The sequence below is a fragment of the Pithys albifrons genome, chromosome 1, assembly GCF_047495875.1.
Source record: "Pithys albifrons albifrons isolate INPA30051 chromosome 1, PitAlb_v1, whole genome shotgun sequence".
Classification (NCBI taxonomy): domain Eukaryota; kingdom Metazoa; phylum Chordata; class Aves; order Passeriformes; family Thamnophilidae; genus Pithys; species Pithys albifrons.
This window is the reverse complement of record NC_092458.1, coordinates 85,249,915-85,268,310: the sequence shown is the minus strand read 5'-3', so window position 1 is coordinate 85,268,310 and position 18,396 is coordinate 85,249,915.

The following is an 18,396-nucleotide window of genomic DNA, read 5'->3' as shown; positions in this document are numbered from 1 at the left end:
TAGGAAACACTTCAAACTTGGAAGAAATTAAGTCCAAGATGTCTGAATTGTGTATTAACAGATCCATCTCCAAGCAAAGATCACTTTAACTTGCTTGTGTCAGTGTACGTAATAAATACAGGAAAGAAGATGACATATCCTACCACATCTCAATGGGTTTAATTCATGCCTGGCTAAATCAGTCCATTTCACTGGATGTGACCGGTGAAAAACATCTAAGAGGGTGAGTTAGTTTTCTTGAGGCTGTGTTTCCCTCTGCTGGCATGGAGTTAATACTGCTGATTTTTTTTCTCAAAACCAAGCTTCTGAAGCTACTGCTTCCCTGTAATTCCAACAAAAATTTACACTTGTCCCTTATCATAAAAATGTATTCCTTATATCCAGTTGAAATCTATGCTCTTTCAATTTATAATTTTGTCCTGTTCCAGTGTCTCACCACCCACACAGTAAAGGATTTCTTCTTAAATATCTAGTCTAAAACTGCCCTCTTTCAGTTTTAAGCCATTTTCCCTTGTGCCATCACTCCATGCCCTTGTCAAAAGTCCCTCTCCAGCTCTCATGTACCCTTTAGGTACTGGAAAAGGCTCTAAGGTCTCCCTGGAGCCTTCTCTTCTCCAAGCTGAAAAACCCCAACTATGTTGGCCTGTCTTTATACTTAAACTCCCTGATCATCTTCATGGCCTCCTCTGGACTCACTCCCAACAGGTCCACATCCTTCTTATGTTGAGGGTACCAGAGATGGATGCAGCAGTCCTGGTGGGATTTCCTGAGAGTGGAGTAGGGCGGGAAAATCACCTCCTTTGACCTGCTGGCCACGTTGCTTTTGATGCAGCCCACAATACTGTTGGCTTCCTGTAAAAAAAGCATTTTGTGCCTGAACTGTCTTACAGCCTTAATCAGGTAAGAGGAGCGAAACTATTTAAGTTAGGAAGCTAATGTGTTTTGAGATTTGAACATCACAGATCAAGTAAGTGCACTGGCTATATAACTCTGCAGGGAGGGCAGGGTCTTGGCAGGCCATCTGAGCAAGACAGCCTGAGTTTTCCAGCAGTGTTCTCCGCAGGTATATTTTGATCATCAGATGCACATTGAAAAGGCTGATTCTATAAATTCAGCAATAGTACAGCCTGAGATAAATTTAGGATGGTTCTCAAAGTGGATCCTAAGTGGTACTCTAAGTATTTCATGTATACGGAACTGTGAGGTGGGCCTCCTTGTGACCAAAGACAGTGCAGATTGTCTTCCCTTTGTTCTCCATAACAGGATAGCTCACTATCAATAGCAAGTACTTCAGAGGTTTCCATAGCTGACATACAGCATCTCTCAGTTTGAGTGAAGTTCAGGGAAAGAGCGGAGAATACAGTGCTCAGATAATGGTATCTATTTCAGTTTAGCCCTGACAGCTCTGGGTGTTATATGTTCCCTGTCCACACAATCACCAGAAGTCATTCCTGCTATCCCAAACAATAATATGTTGCAGAATTTAGAATTGCTGTTCTATCAAGACAGTTATTCCTTAGCTCATATTGTGAAGCATTTCTGAATGTCATCTACAGAAACATTATCTTACAGATACCTAGAGAATGCTACTGCAAAGCTCTTCTGAGCCAGAACTTAATGCTGTTAAGTGGAAATGTTTTTCAAAGCTGAAAAGAAAGTGACTTAGACAATCTTCACTTCACTTTCAGTTACTCCAGAATGTGTGTCATTGTTAGAACCTATTTTACGGTAGGAGAGAAATGTATTTGACAGTAATACCTGCCTGCCACTTACCAGTACACTAGGAATCTAGTTCCTCAGACCAGGGCTTTGTTGTCTAGCCAGGAAGATTTCATCCCTGTAGGACTTCTGGTCTTTCAGCGCTTCATAAAGCCATTGTTTCAACCAATATTTTCTTCTTCAGTCTAGTATTTATTAATGAAGTGACTTCTTAGTGGCTGTTATTTCAGCTTATACAGACAAGCTATGTCAAAGCCAAAGTTTCCAATGCAAGTACTCCATGAATACTCCAAAGTTCTCAAAAGACCCATGAAAAATAATCCCACATTTATTAAAAAAAAGAAAGTGTTAGACTTTCATGATGATCCAGACTTAGGAATGCCTTTGCTTTTAAGTTTTTTTTTTTGTTTCATGGCTTTTTTTTTTTGCCAGTGAGCCTAATCATCCTGAAATGAAGCAAAACTGTCACATCATTTGAAATCAACTTTCTAAACCCAAAGACTCAAAGAGAATGAGATCCCTTAGCAGGTTCTTTGATTATTCCTTTTGACAGCACAGAAAATCTGGATCAGAGGCTAACAAATGGGATTGCACATGGCTTATGCTATAAACAAGCTGAATCTTCCACATATGGACCCCAGAGTGGTTTCAAGACCTGCTCCACACTTTTACCAACTATTTGTAGGGAGGGTGGTATTCAGATGAGCTCCCAACTCAGTGCACTGGCAAGACCAGGCTGTTAGCTCCTTACTGTAAGTGGGATCTACAGAAAAACAAAGTTTGTTGTTGAATTCCATATGTCACTGATCTTTTACTGTTTTTGGCAAGTGAAGATCCCATGACATGTTTCCTTCTATTCAGCCTGTGACTTGAACATTAATATTCTAGAAAAATTAAAAATTAAATTAAGACAGAAAGGGTTATTCTGCTCCTTACTGCTTGGAAGTGAAACACAAGAGTGTGTTTGGTACACATTACTCGTGATGCAGACCCCTGCAGAAATCTTTCTAAGCCACTGTGTGTGCGACTCCAGTGCATCTGCAGATGCTCGAAAAGTCATAGCTGAACATGGAGGCTGCTCAGAGTGTTCCCGCTTGTTTCTGGGCTGAGAGCTTTGTCATGATCTACTTTGTCCTTCACCTTTGAATGGTTTTCTCTTCTTGGCTTCTGGATAAATATGTATGAGCTTCCTAATAATTTCTTTTCCTGCTTTCCCCTTAGTCCCAGTCCTGCTGTTTTGGGTTCTGTGGCCTAGTCTGGCCATTTGCAATTGGTGCTTGCAGGCTGTCCTCCAGGCATCCCCTTTGTGTGCCTCAGGATGTTGCTTTTGACACTTCTGCAGCTGAGCATGGCATTTGCCTTTCAGGTACTATCTGCATGGTAATGCAGAGAAGGAAGGGAGCATTCCGAACAGGAAAGGTCAACGCCTTGCTCAGCACAAGAATTTGCTAAGTTGCTGTGTGGTGGTGGTGCATGTGGTGGGTCAGCACTAGCAGAGGGGCTTCAGCAAGCTCTTAAACTCCAGCATGTGTTCAGTGAGCCTGAGCTTGTTTTCAAGCTGCAGTTCCAATGTAAGCAAGGTATAAGGAAAGACCACTAAAAAATTTTGATGTTAAAATTCAACATTAAGGTTTCCTATGTTCAGACTTGGGAAAGCATGCACCTTTTGGCAGAAGCTTTCAAAGAGTTGGGTACCAGGGAAATGCATGTCCTGGAGAATGTCACCCAGGACCATTAACTGCAGTTGAAACCTGCTTGTTACAGTGAGGAGAACTAGCTTTAATGACTTACTTCAGTTTTGCTTAGAGTTTACCTGGATTCACAAGTAATTTCTGGCCTGCAGTATCCTAAGAAATAAGAACTAGGTTTTGCATGGTCTGCATGTGTGCAAACACCCCTATGGTTATTTACACACATGGGCTGAACCCCACGTTTGCTCAGAAGCAACTGCAGCCACGATTGTTCGATCTCCACAGGTAATCCCTTCTGAAACAGCAACTGCTTGGTCCTTCTGTAAGGAGGGCATGTTTGCCCCTAAGGCACAACTATATTAGACACATTCCTTTTCTCTGGAAAGCAGATGTTTCTTAGGAAGCACACTGCCCAGCAGTTCCTGGTTATCCACATTTCAGAATTTGAGTGGAGACAACTCTGGGCAGAAGTCCTATGTGCCAGATATTTTGCTTAGGCCATAGTCAAGGAGAAAGGATTATAAAAGTCCAGTAAAGACTTACAGTAAAACACTTCCTTACTTCTTGTTATCTGATGTTGTTCCCTGACTTGAAAACCATCTTTTATTCTTGTTAATTGATTCAATATCTCAACTATTATTTGTCTGGTGCTAGCCTCATTTTGCTTTGAGGCAGAGAAGTGCTTTGCCTTCAGAGTCTTCTGTCTTCCAAGTCTGTTGTCTGCAATTTCTGACTATGCCTTTGTAGTTACAAACTCCTAACTCAAATTGTAAAATTATCAGTAGTTAGTTGCTGGCAAAGTCTTGAATGAAAAGCGATGAACTTAGATTCTCTGAATTAAGGAAGAACTACTCCAGAAATTACCTGTCCCTAGTAATATTTGGCTTTTAATCATCACAGGGAATGATAGTGACACAAGTTAAAAATACCATGACAATAATGAAATTGTGTCTTTTACCTAGAGCAGGTGGTAGGTAAGTGTATACAAATTCTCTCTTAGAAGGGTCTGTGTCCTTTTTTCCTCTCCTTTTTCGGAATGTCTTATTTTGTGGAAACAGGATGTTAAATGCAAATAGCCAAGAATGTAAACATTTTTCACTGTCCTATGGCCATTACAGTGGGTGTGAACAGCTTCAGAGCAAAGACCACCTGGACATGCTGGGGAACTGAACATATAAGACAAGATATCTGTCTGCACATACTGGGAAAGCTATGGGAAGTTAATACCAAGTTCCCAGAGCTTTTTTACAGTTGTTCTGGGACTCCTGCTTTAAAAAATGAGGTTAAGTCCTAGGGGGAGGTTCTTGGAATCCCAGCTTGTCAGAAACTTTACCTTTTTACTGCCACATTTGTCTGCTGACTTCGGAGTGTCGATACTCAAAATTCAAATGATGTCGAAGAGCACACAATGTCTTATATTTCCTTACAGCTTCCTATAAGCCAGAAGGTGTGAAGATAATCATGTTCAAGTCATCACCTTTGTTTTGGGAAGACTGGGCTTTTGAAGTCTGTAACTGAAGCTAAGGCTCCCTCAGCTGACCTGTTGACATGTTAAGCAGGTTGCAGGGACAACATGTGATGTAATTCTGGTAACAATACAGCACTTGTGAGGGCAGGGAGTGGGGGGAGAGGACTGCAACCTTAGGCAGGTATATCTCTGGAGTTAATTGCAGTATTGCTCTAGGCCATGCATAGGGAAATGCTTCCCTCTATCTGCTCTGGAAGACTAAGAACAGCTCAGGCTCTAATTCAAGCGTTCTCTGGAGACAGTAAATTCTGTTTAATTGGAGTGATGCTCTGTTGAAAGACTTACCCATTAGGGTTATCCATCCACCTAATTAGACTTTAACACCATATTTGCTCCTGACTTTGACCACCTCAGCATAGCACTATGGGAGAGGCAAGAATGATCACAACCTTCTTGAAACATCAGTGTTGCTTTTTGATATCATAGCTCTAACCTGTATGTGTTTTTACATGAGTTTTTGACAAAAGTGTGGCAAATGAGGAAAGTGTATTGACTTTGAGGGGTTTGAAATTCATCTTGCACCGTTCTGCTTGCGTTCTGCTAAAGAGATCTGAAGAGAAGGCAGAGAAGGTGGGAAATACAGAGAAGGCTAAAGGTAAAACATTAGAGAATGAGAAAACTCAGATCAGGGAAAAAGATGTGCAAAGAGCAGAGTGTATAGGTTACAGTGTAAGCAAAGCCGCCCATTTAATTGCTCCTATTATGTGGTCTTGGGGACCTCTGCCATGAAACACACAAGTCTCTTTGAGTGGAACACAGGTTGACTCAAGTGTTTTTAAAAAAACTTCTGGATAGGGCCCACTTCTAAAATAATGAAGTAGCTGGTTCTTAATGTCTTTTATTGTGTTTACCAGTATTGCTAAGAAGTCCTGTTGTTAAATGGGATTTCTTGACATTCAGCCTGTATTTGCCATCATCCTGTAGCTTTAGCTCCTCTGTCTATTTAGCTTTACTCTAAACATTTTTCTGCTGCCTTGATCTTAACAACTTCCATATAGTTTCTAGGCTGTGATTCTGCTTCTCTTTCTCTCTTTTTATGAGGGTAAAATCACATAAAGGCAAACAAAAGCCAAATCTATTGTAGATAGGTATAATTTTTATCTTCCCCTCTCTGGCTTTTCTGGCTTTTATGTGTTACTCAGTCCTGCCTCGCTTCAAACTGGAAATCCTCCAGCAGTTCTGCCAGACCTCTGCCTAGCATGGCTGCATGTTAAAACAAATTACATTGTGGAACGTGACTTCATGGCAGTGCTGTGTCCATGTACACAAGTTGAAATGAGTTCATTTAAGCTGGACAGATACTCTAGGTATTTTACAAGATGCCAGGAGGCACACTGGAGATACACTGTGGAATTAGGGTGCCAGTGAAGAGGGACCACAATCACTTTCAAAGCATCTGTTTATGTTTGGGTGAGAGAATCAGAATAAGGTAGGAGAGTTTGAAGAGTGAAGAGGAAGTCTCATCCAGCTATTCATAAGATTATTTAAAAAAAAAAAAGGTTATGTCTTTCTGCAAGTTTTCCATTTAGAATGCAGCATTCCATATTGCAAAAGTATGTGTGCACTAACAGCAGGCCTGTGTTTTAGTGACCTTTAGTAATCCCCACAGCAGAATGCACAGACCTCTAAGGGGCAGCAGGGAGCAGCTGAAATTTACTTGTCTAGAGCATGGATAAGGATTCTTCCATTTCGGGATGCAGGTTTAGAAGTGTAGTGTCCAGGCTCCACTTGGGTACCAGCCTGATTCCACATGACAGTACATCCTTTGTACTAGACAATTAGATTAGAAGCTTTGTGGCTGTGTGGCACAGATTGAAACATACACAAATTTGTTCTACAGGTTCACAGTGCTTTTCTTTTCTTTTTGGTGGAGGAAAATTTCCTAGCAGGCTTCATGCCTGATGAGGCACCAGGTCAGGGAAAGACCTAGGTCTGTTCAATAAGTTGCAGCTATGTGCTCTGATATCCGAGCCACACACATAATTACAAGTAGCGGTGCCCAAGCTGATACTAATATCTGTGGGACTATGGGTTTAGCTAAACTTTATTGTGAAGCTAAACACCCTCTAAACAAGACAATCCTTAAATTTTTAGATCAAAGGAGGAGAGGAAGAAGACACTTTTGGGTATGCTAGAGAATAGGATAGGAGGGCATGGAACATGGTGTGCTGAGTGCCAAGCCCTTGCAAGAACAATTTGCTGTCCTTTAGAGATGTCCTAAGACCAGCAGTACCACGTACATTATAAGCTACACCTACTGAACTCCTAACTGTGTACCAGGACCAGAAGCTTTGGGCTGCACTGAGGCCATTTTATGTGTGCAGTGGCTCTGTGCACTTGCAGTGAGATATGTAGCTAATGTGGAAACATTACTTAGCAGGGCAGCCACTTTTATCATGGGTTTGGCAGCCCCTGCAGGAAGTTGTTCTTTTATTGCCCACAGGAGTAAGGTTGGCAGAGCTGACCTGTGTACTGTAGAGCCCTTCAGTAGCAGGTGTTGCCTGTGAAGGCAACTCTGCTTCTTCACCTGACATGAGATTTGCAGTCTGGACAGCATGTTATGTCATAAATTAGTAAGTGAGCTGAAGCCCTTTTCCATATAGGTTTGCCTACTAGAAGAAGGACAGATAATTGCAGGTCAGCATGTGTTTTCAAGCACCCAGGAAGGGGAAATAATTCTTTCAAAATGAGAGCAATCATGTGATCATCTGTTTCTTTCTTCAAGTGAATGTGCCCAACAACAGCTGGTGGGAACTGTGTCTGACAGCCTTGCAGTGGGGCTCAGAGCTTGAACTCTTCCCATGGTACTTGGGACACTTTCCAGAAATCACCCCACCTATATGTAAGGGCAGGAAAAAGTGGAACATGCTGGTATGGGCTCATCAATACATAGAAATAGAGTTTATTTCTGAAATTTATGTTCCTTGATTCATTAGCTGTGGCTAAAGTGTGTTGAAAGAGAAGCTTCCCTGTTATTAACTCTAACAACATCTTGATTTGCAACCATTTGTGACTGGAAAATTGCAGAAGTTGCAGTTTAAGGTTACAGTGTTGTGGAAACATGCAAGAAGACTTAAAAAAATAATCAAAGGAAATAATGGGTCTAGGCAAAAACATACATTCAGAATGCAAAATGAGGGACACAAACAACTTGCGTTGAAATCCTGGAGCTTCCAGGCTGCTGTAACACCTACTATCATGCAGATAAGTGGGAAATAACCCGCATTCATCCATAAAGCAAATTTTTACCTTTACTATTTTAACTTCAGCAAGCAGTAGACCCTTCAAAATTTAAATATGTAGATAATCCTGAGAATAAGATTACTCTGAGCAGTGGAGAATTGTTTTCATTGTTCTCTCTCAACTCACTGCATTTTTTTTGCAGCCTTCCCTTTGAACAGCCTCATTCCAGTAACTGCTTTCCTCTGGCTAAAAGAGCCGTTCATCCAGCTGCTGAACTACACACTGTTTACTCTTTTCTTCCTCTGTTATCTTGCTGTCTTTGTGGGAAATGATTGGCATCTGAAAAGATTTCAGTCTGTCTCACATGCTCCATGCAGGGCATAACAGTTACTGACAAAAATGCAAACTGTGCCCTGACTTCCCCAGATCAGGCTGACCTACTTGAGAAGTTGGAGCTGTAAGGTCAGATCAAATTGATTTTCCAGTGACAAATCTGATTTCCCTCAAATCAAGGTATCTGGGAAAGATACCAGAATATTGTCCTGTCCAAAATGAGGCAGGCAGTACCTCTGAGCTGTCTGTTAAGTGTTGCATAAATGAGCTATCAAACCCATAGCTGTGATATTCTGCTACTTCAGGCTCACTGAGAGTAGCAGCCACAGCCCAGGAGATGTTTATAGAGTTTGGGCTGGTGAGCGTTAGAGCTTGGTCTGTTGTGAACACCTACATGACAAGATGTAGGAATTTTTCCTGCCTCAAGTACTTTCCAGCTTTGGATGGATGTTGGCTGAAAGGTCTCATGACAAAGGAGTAGCAAAGGCATATGAAGCACCATGTGGAGAAGGCAGGGAAGGAGGTTAGCAGCTTGGTTTGAGTTATCATGTATTATCCTTCAATTAGGAGGTTGAGATACAGTAAGTGCCCAGTGGGAATAGGTAGTTGATTATAATGTGATATGGGAACCAGAAAGAGCGGGTCCTTTTATTTTTCCAGGGATAAGGGAGCCAAAGGGACTAAAGGAGAGAGAGGCTGGACATTTTTGTGTTTTAATGACTTTTGTGGGGAGTGTGGCAGGGGTTTTGAAAAGCCAGTAGCAGTCTTGTGCTGAGAACCTTTTGATTGAACTACTTGAGAAGATACAATTTTCTCCCTCCAGTTTCACCCTCCCTTTCCTGGTCTTTGTAAGGCAGAAATAGAGGAGAGAGGTAGTGAAAACCTCCTCTTCTCATTCCATTGCCACTGGCTTGTCCCTACAAGGGATGGCCATTTCCTGACATATTGTCACAGTAGGCCAGGAATTGTAGCATGACAGATGCCCTTTGGAGAGTCTTCTTGTCCTCTCACCTGGCTCCTCAGTGCCTCTGTCTCTTTCCAGGCCATGCTGCTGACACGCACAGTGGGCTGAAGGAGGTGGCCCTGGCAGAAAAAGGACACAGGTGTGGTACCTCAATGGAGGCTTTGTTTCCATGGTGTTGTTAAGTCAGTCCAGCAATTCACCTGTCTGGGAAGTATCATTTCCTCAGACAGTAAGACTGACAAAGAGATAGACAACAGGCTAGCAAAGGCATACAGAGCCTTCGGAAAACTCCATAAAAGAGTCTGATCCAATAAACACCTGAAAAAAGCACAAAGATCAGTGTCTACATAGCCATTGTACTGTCTACTCTTTTACATGGGTCTGAATCATGGGCCATGTACCACCACCACCTGCGGCTTCTCGAATGCTTCCATCAGCGCTGCCTCCGTTCAATCCTAAACATCCACTGGTCTGATTACGTGACCAATGTGTCTGTTCTTGAACAGGCAGGGGTCAGCAGTATCGAGGCCATGATGATGAGAACGCAGCTGCGCTGGGCAGGGCACGTCTCCAGGATGGAGGATCACCACCTCCTGAAGATTGTGCTCTATGGTGAACTCACCACTGGCTACCGCCAGAAAGGAGTCCCAAAGAGGAGATACAAGGACTCCCTGAAACAACACCTCAGCCTTGGCCATATTGAGTGCCACCAATGGTCCACTCTGGCCTCCAATTGGGATTCATGGAGACACACCATTCACGACGCTGCTGCTTCCTTTGAGAATGCATGGAGAGTCAGTCTTGAGGAAAAAAGACACTGCAGAAAGAACCGTTCCTCACCAATATCGCCAAAGGAGACGTTCCGCTGCGCCTTTTGCAACTGGACTTGCCTATCCCACACTGGCCTTTTTATCCACCAGCACACTTGCAGCAAGCATGGGTAGAACCCCTCCCAAATCTTCGTTCGCGAAGCCTAGCCATGATGATGATGATGATTAGTGTGATTTAACTGCTCTGGGATCTGTATTTTACTGGAGCCTTGTGGTGCTCTGGTGTGTTTTGGCAGTAACAGTTCTACATCCACTGCAGAAAGGAGTTCCACTTAAACTGAAAGGCAACCTCTGCAGCATCAGAGGTGCTGTGTTATGCCTGAGCCACACTGGTGTTGCTCAACAAAGGGCTGAGGGCAGGCACATTACACCTGAAACCACGGAGCTGTCTCTAAATACCTGCATGTCTGTCTTTATTTATTTTCCTCTATTTTCTTTTCAGGAGGAGTTTCCAAAAAAGGATTCTGTGTATGAGTTGAGGACAATACATCCAAACTACCAGAACAGCTATTCACACCTGCAGCCATAGTACAATCCCCCCGCCCCAGGAGTTATCTCAAAGTCAGGGGCCTATATTGGGTGCTGACCTGTGCCCAGGAGCAGATGATGATGATGATATTGACCCTGTGGACCTCTACTTCCTTGTGAGCATTCTGTGGTCATAAGTGGGTGGAGAACTTATGTGTGTTGGAGTGAGGCAGTGGTGCCCGAAGCCAGGATGTTGTGGGTAATGGCAGAACTGGTCTTGACTGCAGCTTCTGTGGTCTGTGCTTAGCTCAGAAAGCCCTGGGGATGATCACTGGATATAGTCAACTGTCCTAGTTCACAGCATACCTCTGCTCCTACCTGCTCTTTGTTCTCCTTTTCTTCCAGTAGTAGTAACTTGCTGTAACCTTTGAACTTATCTTTTAAGTACCCCCAGGTGTTTTTCTCCACTGCTTTACTTTGTCCTGTCTGATCTCACTTATGACTTTCATGGCATTAATAGAGAATGAAGGGACTGGAAAGATTTTCAGAGAGGGGAGTTTTCAACTGAACTCGTGCTGCACTTCTTTCCCAGGTGATGGGATGGGAATGACAGGCTTGTGGATGATCAGAAACTCACTGAACTCAAGAATGTTGGAAGTATGGAAAATGGCTTACAAAGTAAAGGACACCGCATCCTGTTCAATGCAGGAATTGGGCAGAATTGGAGGGCATAACTGAGTAAGGCATGTCTTGGTGGGCTGGGGAAGGACTCTAGGAGGGAATAGGATTAGATCTGTTTGATTAGACTCTAACTTTCTCTTCTTTTTGTCCTAGGTCTGAAATTCTCTTTCTCCAGACCTCTCTCCTTTTCTTCTTACTCTGTTCTCAGCCCCTCACTGGTGGCTCACACCATGTTTGTTGGTGACAGCAGAGTTCAGGTTTTCCCAGTACTTAAGTAATCAGGTGAGGCTCAGACTGAAGTAGACTGGGGAGGTAAGAGAGGTGCAGAAAGGGGAGAAAAGAATGAAAAAGACATTATCTGGCTTGTATTGCTCTGCTGAAGTAGTGGAAGAGCTACCAACAGGCTGCTGCCTGTGTCCTCTGGCTGTTTTATCTTTCCAGTGCCTTCTTTCTTTGTCCCTATTTGCTCTCAGGCCTCTTTCTCCTGGTTGAAGCCTCTGCTGTAGGTCACATTTGGTGTTCACATGGGGTAAGAGTGAGCCTGAAGCTGAGGGCAGCTCCAGATGGTTCTGCAGAGCAGAGCCTGCTCTCCCCAGGGCAGAGGGTGAGCTCTGCAACAGCAGCTGTGGCAGGCAGTGACACAGCAGGACAGAGGGGGAAAGATGGAAGGACTGCTGAGTTGTAGAAGAAGCTGAGCTGGTGAATGCACAGTGGGTCTCTGAGCTGGGAAAAGTCACCAAAATACATCACAACTGCAATGCTGCCAAGGTCAACTGGTGACAATTGAAGTGCCATAAATTATTTGCTTAAATACATTTCAATGAACAAATCAAAAGCCTTTATTTAATCAATTTCATCTTCTTTTGAGCTGATAGCCAGTATACACTGAGCAAATATTGTCACCATTGCCTTTTAAACCTATTTTTGTTATCGATAGGTTTGTGCTATGGCTGTGCATATTTGATCAACCCTGCTAGGTTAATGTTTTAGAGTCTTCGTTTTTAGCAGTTTTTCATGACAAAAATATAATGAGATGTCAGTGTTTTCATTTCACAGTTTGTTCCTGTATAGCTTAATGGGAGCTAGACTTCAATTACTGCACAAATCCCTCAGCACTTAAAATTTGTCATTAAATAAAGCTACCTTAGATGTTTTGGAGTCACTGAAAGTAAGCTTGTCTAAACATATTTGACATTTACATGGATTCAATTTAAACAAGGGAAGATTTATCTCTCAAAAATAATTAACTGATTGATTTTTTTCCTCTTTTTCTCATCAATGTGTTCCTCAGTGTTTCAGAAATCATAGGGCTTAGCTTCTCACAACTAGTTCCTATTTGGAGATATGGAGAGCAAAAGCAATTTCCATGCTTTTGCAGTCCCCAAAGGCTTTTTCAGTTTGAATTATCTAGTCAGTACTTTGAACCCGGTGCATAAAGATAAAGAAAGGAGATATTCTGTGGAGGTATGAACAGAATTCTCTTGTTAAAACCTGGCTGAACACTTTGTAAAGTGTTTCCTGGACATTCACTACTGATTTAGGTTTGCTCAATAATCTATCTTTAAAACATTGTAGGAAACGTGTAGGGCACTATCAACTTTTTTACTGTAATTACTTGACTGTATTCTAAAAGGATATTCAGAACTCAGCATATGTCTATTATCACTTTAAACTGACTTTTAAAAAGGCTTCTTAAATAAACAACAAAAATTAAGAAAGCTTGACTTTTTAGGGATTTGTATCCTATTGTTCTACATCTTTCTTCTTCATTGTAACCTTTCCTGTTTATGTATTCCCAGTTTTGTGATCCTTATAATTCCATTTTCCTATGTTCCTGCACTTCTGGCCAGGACAAGAAACAACATGTGTTCTGTCTGGTTGAGAACTATTTGTTTGTTCTCTGACTAACCAGTACCTATCTCCTGACTGGATGGCCATTTAGGTCCTGGTCACATGTAGCACAGGTCACTGCTGATCTTAAGCAGCTCATCTTCAGTAGGAGATATGAAATCTGGTCTCTCTTTTCTTTATTTAATGGTTTAAAATCTTGTTTTCAGAGATGAAATGCAAACACTCCAGCTTTCCACAGATTTTGAAACCTTCAACAAATCTGTTGTCCTGTGATTAGATGATGTTAAAATTCTGCCTTTTAAAAACGGATGATCTTGATTAAACAATAATCTACTTGGATTTTGGAGAGTTGCAGTGTGTAGTGGATTGATGGTATTTAAAAAGGTAAAGAATGGAGAGAGAAATCTGTGGGGTGATGGTTGGGTAGCAATCTATCAACGTTTTGTCTGCAGTGTGTGCCTTTTGTCCAGTTTTCTTGGATTCTTTGTGTGATTATGTAGGTGAATTCTATCTTTTCCTCCCCAAATGGATATCATCCCTAGGAAGTCAATGAAGACATTGACTGCTCTGTACCAGGAGTAAGGTAATTTGCAGTATATGTCATTGATATTCTGTACCTGGAAGAAAATACCTTACCTGGTTAGTTAATCAACCAGCTGGCTTCCTTAGCTTTCTAAATGTAGGTTTCTTACAAGCTCTTCATAGAGCTTCCTTTGGTTGGAAAGGGCCTTAAAGATCATCCTGTTCCAAGCCCCCTGCCTTGGGCAGGAACACTTCCCACTAGTGTTCCTGCTCAAAACTCTGTTCAACCTGCCTTGAACACTCCAGGGATGGGGTATTCACAGCTTCACTGGACACCCTGGTAAGACATTGTTCAAGTATCTCACCACCCTCATCATAAAGAATTTATTCCCTATTTTCAATCAAAATCTACTCTCTTTCAGTTTAAACCTTTGCCCCTTCACTCCAGGCTCTGCTAAAAAGTCTCTCTCCATCTTCCCTATAAGCTCCCTTTAGCTACTGGCAGGCTGCCCAAAGGTCTCCCCAGATTCTTCTCTTCTCCAGGCTGAACAACCCCCCTTTCTCAGCCTGTCTCCATGGCAGAGATGCTCCAGCCCTCTGATCAACCTGGTGTCTCCTCTGGCAAATGCCGTTCTGTGTAGGTGGCCCCAGAACTGGACACAGCACTCCAGGTGGAATATCACAAGAGCAGAGCAGAGAATAACGCAACTGTACATGGCAAACTGGTCCTAAAGTTTGAATCTGAGCCTGTAAGTTTGCATGCTTGTTATTTTTTTCATTCCTTCATTAGCAAAAAGTTTCCAGAATTGTTTTGTTGTCTTTTTTGTTTTGGTTTGGTTTGGTTTTTTTCAAATTAACTAACACTAACACAGATTCAACTAGGTCTTTAGAAGTTCAACTCTCATTTTAGCTTCAGATTTGGACTATAGTCTTGTACCTTATGGCTTGTTCCATGGTGCTACTACCAGATGCTGCTGAACCAGTGAGTCAGACTGGTTCTTTGTATATCTGATGCTGGCACCGATGATGACTGGTGGGATGATCAGTCATGTCATAGATTTGTTCTTACACTGTAGTTCCCTCAAGTTGTATGTAAAAATTTCAGGAAAAACTACAGGAAAAGAGTTATTTGTACCCTTCTGCAGAAAGTATGCCAATTTGCAGCTTTCAGGGTTCACATTGTTCTTTGAAGGAAATCCATGGCCTGCCCATGGCTTGAGCACCTTCTTGTGATGGTGTCCAAACTCCCTTGGGCCTCAGTTTGTAATTCTCCAAAGCTTGATTCCAACTCAAAAAATTAAATCCTACAGTCTAAAATCTTGCAATAGAATTCTGGGCAAAAAAATTAGTAAGATTTGCAGCTTTTTGAATGATCTTGGTGTAGGAGCCAAGCATTGAGACAGGCACAGAACAGTTTACACTATGTTTCCTTCAAGCTTTCTGACCTGATCAGTTCCTGCTCCTACTGTGTTTGTCCAGGTGTGTTCTCAATTCCTTGCTTGGTTTTGGTGCAGTGAACAAATCTGCCATCAAAGCAACAGAAAGAGGGTACAACAGTCTACTTTGCCATTATGGAGAGATTCTTTCAAGGGATTCCATTATGTTATGGATGTTAGTCAGAGAAACAATATGGCCTCGCAGATTTTAAGAACCCTGCATGGACTATGAAATATCCTTAATGCAAAGGCATACTTCACTATCAGAAGAGAAGGATATCAAATCTTATTGTCTTTGAAAATGCTGCACAGTAGTTACAGAATGTGTGTATGTGTGTGTAAGAGGCAAGCTGGAAATGTCTGTGATTAGTAGCATGAAGTTTGTGATTGGAAAGAAAAGAAGGAAACAGTGGAGGAGGTTTGAGGCCTGTATGAAGTTGGTGATGAGTGTCTAGAGGAGAAGGAAGAATGATTCTGTTACTTTGATGAATTATTCTGCATTACAGGCTCTCTAACAGATGTGATTCTTCAAGGAAAGTGATGACTTCCCCTCTCTGCACAGTCTGCTGTCGAAGTGCTCTGCAGACATCAGTGCTTCTTCCTTACCCTTCTCATACAGATCATTGATAGTACTGCCTTTTGTTTTCTTCAAAGATACTAAAACACTGGAGTGATTTCCAGGGTCTTTGTTCTCAGTCTGAACCATGAACAATGTCATCCATTGATCACGGGTGTGATCTTTACTAAGTCTTCTATTCTTGCTTTCAATTTTTGATTCAAGTTATCTGTGGAGAAAAGATATCTATATGGTTTTGGATTGTCAGTATGGACCATGTCCTTCGCTCCAGCTGAAGTGTGTTTTCAGCAAGGATAGATCCCTTACTTGGTATAGGTCTCTTGGCTCAGCACTTCTACACAAAGGCCTTTTTGAAGTCCATTTAGAGAAAGAAACTAAAGAACTAGAAACTCTGCACAACGTTGCTTTGCTTTCTCTATTGCAGAGATTTTGTCTGGGTTTGTGACACCTGTGCAGCTGTCAGTCACTGCCTTCAATTCAGATCCTTGAAATGTATGTTCCTGTGACCAAAAGCCAGGTTTGCCAAGGCTAAACAAGGAATAGAGAGTGCACCTGGGCAAACATGGCAGGAGGAACACAGTGGGACAGGGTCAGAGAGATCTCCCCAGTGTGCTGGTCTGTGTGTGCAACTCCTGTCAGAAGTCTGCCAGAATCTGGACCTCTCTGGCTATGATTAGTGATAGATCTGACTCATGCTTTCTGTCAGAAAATCAGTTTTTAGACAACAAATTTGTAATTTTGCCTGTCAGGCTCTTTTCAGTGGTGCCAATCCATAGGACAAGAAGCAACAGACAGAAACTGATGCACGGGAAGTTCCACCTGAACACAAGATAAAAACTTCTTTACCGTGCAGGTGACCACACATTGGAACAGGTTGTCCAGAGAGGCTGTGGAGTCTCCCTCGTTGGAGATATTTGAGAACTGTCTGGATGAAATGCTGTGCCATGTGCTCTAGGATGACCCTGCTTGAGCAGGGAGGTTGGACCAGATGACCCCACTTGTGATCCCTTTCAACCTTACCCATTCTGTGATTCTGTGTTCTGTCATTCTGTGACTGTCATTCTCAGTAATGTGGTTTCTTTCTTTGTGAGGGACACAAAGAGACAGGAATGGGGAGAATGTGTTCATCAAAATAAAAATGTCCAGCCTTCCTTGTCTATGAGCCTACCACTGATTTAGACCAACTCAAAGCTGATTTCTGGAATCAGTTTGGATATCTGGCCTCTGAGGTAATCTGATTGATTCTCTCAGTCAGTTGAGCAGTGAAAAATTCACTTGAGGCAAAGACAATGTTAGCTAGCATTAACAGCTCCTCTGCATAATGTGTAGCCCTCATGATGCATGCATCTTCTAGATTGGCACAGTGACAGAGGTAAAATGAAGGTCAGTCTTCCCAACTCCATCTGGAAAAAGAGTATGGAGAGCATTGGGAACAGGAATCCCAAGCTAGCTGAAAATTTCTGTGCATCCTGTAACCTGGTTTTGCCAGACAAAGAGATCCCAACTGCTTGAGTGACACTATGTTGGGATCCAGATATGGAAAGCTTGGGCTGCATCAGCATTTTAAACAGCACTGGGAAATACTTCCATGCACAGAACTGTAGCTGTCTGTAGTATTAGGACAGTCCCTGCTACATTTCAGCCTGGGCTAATTAATGCTGTCTCACACAAGTGTCAGATGTAGTTTGTGAGTTAATGCAGTCTATGTACTTTTAACAACAGGCATTTTAGATGGTGACCACAGTTTTCTGGAGGCCAGGCTGGTCAAACAGTACTATGTCTGTGCTCTGTACAGGTTGCCATTAGTGCTAGATCTCCCACATATTTAATCTGTGAGTTTTAACCTGGCCCTGAGGTTCAAAAACTGAACTAAAAGTCTGTATCACTGTACCACTCACCTTTCAGACCCAGACATGAGCAATGAAGAATTGGAACCAGTTCATGAGGTCCCTCCTTGCAGATGGTGCCATGACTAATGTCTGTTGCAGGGCACTGGTGGAGACCTCCGTGGGCCAGTACTTATTTCCATTTTCCTCACAGTATGCAGGGAAGGAAAAGGTAAAATCATTAGCTCATTAGTGGTTGCTGGCTGATGGTAGTGTTGCTGCAGTGCCTGCTTACACACATGCAACGATTTGCTCCCATTCTCAAGCCAGACAGCCTAAGGAGATCCACATCACCATAATCTGATCCAGAGCTACTGAGCTTTGTCCCAAATGATGACACTGCCCACTGTGTGTAGGGTTGAGATCTTGCTGGGGGCTGCACAGCAGCAATCCATCTCCAGCTGAAACAAAGGGATGTAAGTGACAAGTGATCAGGACCTGGCCTGGGTCACTGATCAGCAAAGGACTTGCTGTTTTTTTAGCAGGAGGAGTCTGTTTGGTCAGGTGCGTCAATGGCAACCTTGCAAGAGGGGGTGTTCTGAACTAGTGGATGAGAGCCAAAGTGACTGCTATTGGCTAAGAGGCACTTGGGGCAGTAGACCTATCATGTACCACTGCCTGTGTGCAAACTCAGGAGAGAGGAAGAGGTGGGGAGAGTCTGGCTCCACCCCTCCATCCCACCTCTTCATTTAGGCTTTGCTAGAAAAAAATTAGCCCCCCCCCCCCA